The sequence below is a fragment of the Zingiber officinale genome, chromosome 11A (assembly GCF_018446385.1).
Source record: "Zingiber officinale cultivar Zhangliang chromosome 11A, Zo_v1.1, whole genome shotgun sequence".
NCBI lineage: Eukaryota > Viridiplantae > Streptophyta > Magnoliopsida > Zingiberales > Zingiberaceae > Zingiber > Zingiber officinale.
The window spans coordinates 9,842,898-9,849,872 of NC_056006.1; positions in this window are offsets into that span (position 1 = coordinate 9,842,898).

Consider the following 6,975-nt stretch of genomic DNA (forward strand, 5'->3'; position numbering starts at 1 on the left):
TGGTAGATCAGACAGGTGTGTGACAGTTCTGGTGTTTGGCTCCGTTGGTTTGGTGACTCAGCGTGGTAGCCGACAGACAGTTCTGCTCTGTTTGGCTCCGCTGGTTTTAGTGTAGCAGCGTGGTAGCCGGCAGGCGGTTGGACTTTGTTTGGCTCCGTTGGTCCGCTCATGGGTAGTGAGACGTAGCGTGGTAGCCGGCAGAGATTTCCTCCCCGTCACTGTGTACCGAGAGATGAGAGCATTGAGCTCCCCATTTATGATTTGGGGTAGGAGGACAGGTGTACTCCGACAGCATCCTGTCTACTCGGTCACTCATTAGGAGCAGTGACGTCAGAGTGCACGGTTGTCACAGCCCTACCTACTTAGTCTCACCATTGTGGGTGAGATGGCTGACTGGCGTCAGGGGTGACCATGTCATTGACATCATATGCATTTATTGCATTTATTTGCTTGTGTTTGCTGCACTTATATGCTGCATTTTGGTGGATGCATTTGTTTGACATGCATACAGGAGGCATATTGTGTATCTGGTTTGACGACCCTTTTGTTCTGGATAGGAGTTCTTGGTGAGTACAACTTCCTCAGTTACCCTTCAGTTTTGCATATTTCCTATATATGATTAGGAAGCTGTATTCCATGTTTATTGCTGTTAGATATTTCTTACTAGGCATGTCTATTGGAATTTGCTGAGTTGTTGAACTCACCCCCGTGGACACTATCTTTTTCAGGTACAGGTTGTTTATGGTGTCGCTTGGAGTGTCCTGCCTGCTGGTTCCCATGTCACTTTAGAAGATCTGTCTTCGCTGTTGTCCATTTGTACTTTGGTATTTGTGTATCTAGCTTGTGTTTCGATTTTGCTTCCGGAGTGGTGTTTTGTGGTGTGGTGTAAGCCTAGCCGGCTAGCATGTCATGTATTTTGGTTTTCTATCATTTTTCTGCTGTGTTTTGGATTTTTGTTCCAGCCAATTGGGCTGATGATATAAACTGCGTGGATGACTGTGTTATATTTTTATTACTGTTATTGTTCTGGCCGTGTTGGCCGAGGTATATGTGGCCCTGAGGGCTTTGTATAAATGTTTCAGATTGTCACCCGTACAAGGGAGGTACTGCCGAAATTTCTTCGGACAGGGACTTCCTCAGGGCGTGACACCTACGACAATAGTTTTTAACCGTTGTCTTTTAATGTTTTTGTTGTAGTGTGATCTTCAGCAGAAATATAAAAGACGGATAATTATTGAGTTGCTACACACTCACTAATAAAATGAAACTCAATTTTCACATATTTTGTATGAGTATGAAAGATTAGATTTGCTATGAGATATGTTGCTCCAATATTGTCGTACCAAATTTTTGGTGCAATATTTGATGCAAGATGAAGTTCAAAGAGAAGTGATTGAAGTCAAATAATTTCTGACATTGTATTTGGTATAACTTTATATTCTGCCTCAGTGCTTAAACGAGATACCGTAGGTTGTTTTTTAGAATTCCATGAGATAAGATTTTGTCCAATAAATATTGCATATTCACTAGTAGAGCGTCTATCTTCAAGAGAACTTGCCCAATCCACATCACTATATGCATGTAAATCTCAAGACGATTGATGATATAAAAGAAGACCATGTATAATAATACCTTTGAGATAGCGAAGTATTATTTTTACATTATCCTAATTTTGTTCAGTTGGAGCATGCATGAATTGACAAGCATGATTTACTGTAAAAGTAATATCAGGGTGTGTGATAGTGACATATTGTAAGACTCCAACAATACTTCAATAAATCTGTGGATCAGATAGAGCAGGAGAGGATGAAATTGGAGAGTTTTTTTTATAGAAATTGGTGTAGAGACCAGACATGCTCCATCCATTTTGGCTCTTTGAAGAAGTCCAGTAATGTATTTGCTCTGAGAGAGAAGATAACCATCCTCATGTGGAATAAGCTCAATACTAAGAAAAAAAACGAGCAATACCCAAATCTCTTGTAGGAAAATCTTGATTGAGAAGACTTAATAAAATTGTGATACTCTTATGATCATTGCCGGTTATCAGAATGTCGTCCACATAAATAATAAAAAATATCATAGATTCATCATTATATTTGTGAAATAGAGACAACTCAGTTTTTGATCATGAAAATCTTTGATCTTGTAACCAATTAGATAGTTGATGAAACCATGCACGAGGAGCTTGTCGAAGACCTATAAGGATTTCTTAAGTTGACAAACATGAGATGGAAATTGTGAATGAATGAACCCAGGTGGTTGCTCCATAAATACAGTTTCCTCATGATGACCATAGAGAAATGCATTTGAAATTTACAATTATCGTACAAGCTAATTAAAACTAACAACTATTGATAATAATAGTCTGATAGATGTAATTTTGATGGCTGAGCTAAAAGTGTCATTAAAGTCAATACCTGGTTGTTGACTAAATCCTTTAGCTACAAATCGAGCTTTGTGCCGTTCAAGAGAACCATCAGATCGATGCTTAAGACGGAATGCCCATTTAGAGCCCACAATATTCATTGAGGAAGTGCACAAAACTAAACTCCATGTTCCATTGTGAAAAAGTGCATCAAATTATGTAGCCATTGCACTACACCAATTTGGATCCTTGCTTACTTGTGCAAAATAAGTTGGTTCAATAGATTTTGACGAGATCACTAGAGCTCATGGAAGGGGATATCGAGTTGCATTTGGTCGGCAACGTTCATAAATGTCACTAACGGGAAGCATGCGATGAGGAACATTATCATCTGAATCACTTGTTGATGGCGACGAGGAAGTAGGCTGACATGGTGATGTAGATGATGAACTTGCATTATCTGAGGATCCATAACTAGAGAGCATATTATCTTCGACTAGCGAGGCTTCGAAGATTGGAGCAGCAACTTGAGGTGATTCTGATGGTATAGGGAAGTTATTAGAGAGCTCTGGAGCAGGACCTAGGATGTCATCACTTCTGACAATATTAGGTGGCATTAAGAAGGTGCCACTTGTATCTGGAAGAGAGATTGAAGAAGCTACTGAAAAAAAGAATAGAGACTCATCAAAAGTAATATGTCGTGAAATATAAATTCATCCCGTTGGTATATGTAAGTAACGATAACCATGATGCGAATTACTATAACCAAGGAAAACACATTGTAGTGAATGAGAGTCAAGTTTGTGTTTAGCATAAGGGCGTAACCATGGATAACAAGCGCAACCAAAAATTCAAAGGAAAGTGTAATTAGGAGTACTATAAAGTTTTTTAAAAGGACACTTATGATTGCACAATGGAGTAGGAAGTCGATTTATGAGATATACGGTAGTGTTAATAACTTCATCCCAAAATTTATGTAGAATCGATGCATGATGAAGAAGAGCTAAGGCAATTTCAACTATATATCTATGTTTTCTCTCAATAGAGCCATTTTGTTCTGGAGTGTGAGGATAAGAGACTCGATGAAAAATCCACAAGAGACAAGATGATGATGGAGAGCTTGATATTCACCTCCCTAATTAGAATGAAAAGAGAGTATTTTATGATTAAAATATCATTCAACTTGAATTTGAAAATTATAGAATATATCAAATAAATTAGATTTCCTTCTCATAGGATAGAGCCAAGTATAGTTACTAAAATGATCAATGAAAGTAACATAATATTGGAAATCTTGATTAGACAAAATAGGTGTAGGGCCCTAAACATCAGAATGAATTATTTCAAGTGAAAAATTTGAAACATGATTGGATGAAGAGAAATGTAGCTTATGACTTTTAGATTCCATGCAGACCCTATATGAATAAGATGGAGAGGAGGTAATGGAAGTAGGTCAAGCATACCTATTGATGATTGACTGAATAATACGAAGGGAAGGATGACCAAGTCGAGCATGCCAAGCTGGTTTATTTGTACGTTCACCAACAAAAGCTTTAATTGAAGAACTCTAAAGATAGTAGAGGTCATTTTTTATTCTCCTATAAAACACAATAGCATTTGTTCATTTATCTATTATAAGATAATGATTATGATGAAACTAAAAAATGACATTGTTATCAAGATAAAACTGATATGTAGAAAGTAAATTTTTCTTGATAGATGGAATATGAAAGACATTGCGCATGTGAAAAGTTCGATTAGATAAATGAACATATGTGTTTCCAAGATTAGCAATTTGCTAACCTGAACCATCACCTACTTGAACCATATCTAAGCCATAATATGACATTATGTCTGTAAGAATATTATAATCTGATGTGACATGATGAGTTGCTCCAGTGTCAATATACCAATCAGTAGATGAAAACTCTGGTGTTTTACTACAAGTGGTACAGATAAGAGGACTTTAGGATATACTTGTGAAATAGACGGTTGTCTTGAGGCTGTAGGACCACTAATGAAATTTGAGTTAAATTGACTAGGACATTGAATACCAAAATGTCCATTTTTGAAACAAATTTGACATTTTATCCGAGACCAATCAAGTCTTTTAGGGCATAGATTTCTAGTATGACCAACGATGCGATAAATCTGACATCGATCTGAATTTTATTTTTGACCTCCTTGATGGTGTTGAGTATTTGATATCTCAAGTAAAATAACTTATCCTGTAGATAATGTTGGCTTTGTAGATTGCGAAGGAGATGCTCTTATGACTAGTAGTAGTAGAAAATAGGCAGCAACAGTGAATCCCCTTTTTTGGTTAGTGTCGACAGTAGAGAATGAGAGCCAATCGACAGTAGCATTGGGTCGGCTTCTTCAGAAAGGGCGGCGATAGAAGAAGATGCACCCGTAGTAAGTTGGCATTGACTGTAGAGAAAGGTAAAAAAAATCACTTCTCGATAGTTGTTGGAAAATTCCTTGGCGGCGGCGGCGACAACAACAAAAGATGAAGAAGAAGGGAAAGTGGAGATAGGAAAAGAAAAAAAATCAGATTAATAAATGGAAACTTTGTCTTGAGAAAGGGAAAAGGATAATAATAAGAGGAAATAAGAGATGGTGGTGGTGGCGCAATGAAAAGAAGAATAAAGGCTCTAATACCATGTTAAAGAGAAATAATAAGAAAACAGAAAGAAATAATATGAGAGCAATATTAAATCTTATTATGCATTGATGTTTTCCCTAAGGATAATACAATATATAATGTTCAAAAAGTACTTGGTCAATTGGTCAATTAATAAATAACAAAAGTATTCTAAGAATAATTCTGAGAATTATTCGAATAATTATAATATAATTATTAGAATAATTCTCATACTAATTTAATTTGATTTAGTGATTTGATCCGGTCAATTCTGATAATTCTCTTTTATCTCTTTTAATACATATTTTAAATATACTATACTTGAACTAGAATGTACTATTTCTTCTATACATGTCATAGAATATACTAGCTGTACATATATTCAAGATGCACTTAAACTACTACACAATAAACTCTAGGTATACTCCAAATTCGGTCGCTAGGTAATTAGCAATGAAAAATAAATTTAGTCACTAATTAGTGATATAATTTAAATTTGATTTCTAAATCCATCACTGTCTAGAGTTTTCACCATAATTTATTTTTATTCTATTTTATTAGCGATGGAAACAACTTTCCATCGATAAAATAGTGACAGAAAATTTATTCGGTCGCTATTTAATAGAGATGGATTTTTTTCCATCTTTAAAATAGCGGCGGAATTAATTTTTTGTCGCAATTTTAGCGATGAAAATTTTATTTTATTCTTTCACTTAAATTTTTAACGACGGATATTTCTAAATGAGTTTCTAATTAGGGTTTTATTCTTCATCAACAAAAGTTTGGCATGTCTTATTTGTAAGAAGTGACAATTATCGCAGTCTTTCATTATGTAACACGTGATCACAAAAAACTTAGTAATAGCAAGTTTCATCAAATATTCCATAAAACAATTTGTTTTATATGATCTTCTAGTGTGCTAGAATGCTTATGAGTTGGAACTTGAAATTATGTAACGAATATCTGAAAGCTTATGAAACTGTATAAGCATGAAATAATGATTGAGATATTTGAGAAACAGAAGAAATGTGAGATGAGAGTATAGAAGTTTGAGAAACAGAGATGACCTTTTGGTGAATACTTAGTCAAATCCTTTTTCCTTTCGCTAAGATTGTAACAGAGTAGAATATAATTGATGATTGGAATTTTGAGTCACAAATTTTGAGATTATAATAATTCTGTTTTGATCAAGGAGGGCTAGAGGTTCTATGTCAGCTCAAGCCATTAATTTATCTACAAACTGACTGATCAAATCCAAACCTATTAAACCAATTCATTTAATTTTTATATACAAAAACTAGAGCCGTAAAAACATGATTAGTGATGTTAATAGAAAGCTGAGCACTAACAATACAGAATAGTTTACCTTAGTCAGATAAATAATTCAAAAGGAAGAGAAACTTATGTTGAACTAATAAAATCACATAATCCAACAGTCTGTCGAACAGTTATATTGTCCATTCATAGAGGATATCCTCCTTTGATTTATACAATCAGAAATCTATCAATTCAGAAAAAAATAAAATTTATTGAGTTTTATGAAACATATTACAATAGACAAGGAGATATAATGGTAGGAGGGTAAAACATTCTATATATCACAAAATTAAAAACAAACACAATACACTAATTTTCCTTTTTGTTGTGCAAAGACAGGGCAATACCTCTCAACCTTTCTGAACCGCGGAAGAAGAGGAAGAGAGAAAAGAGATCGCGCGGAACAACAAGACAAAGACGCACAAAAGAGAGCAAACACCAGGAAGGAGAAGAAGAAGAGAAAGAAAAAGAGTTACCGTGGTTCGGCGACTTGCCTACTCCACAAAACGGCCGAAGCTTTATTAGAATTCTCTTCTACACAAGAGAATCACATCTAATGATTCTTGTGTTGTCTCATCTACAATGGGTTTACAATGATCCCTATAAATACTGCTAAACCCCCAGACCCGGTAAAAACGTAACAGAATTT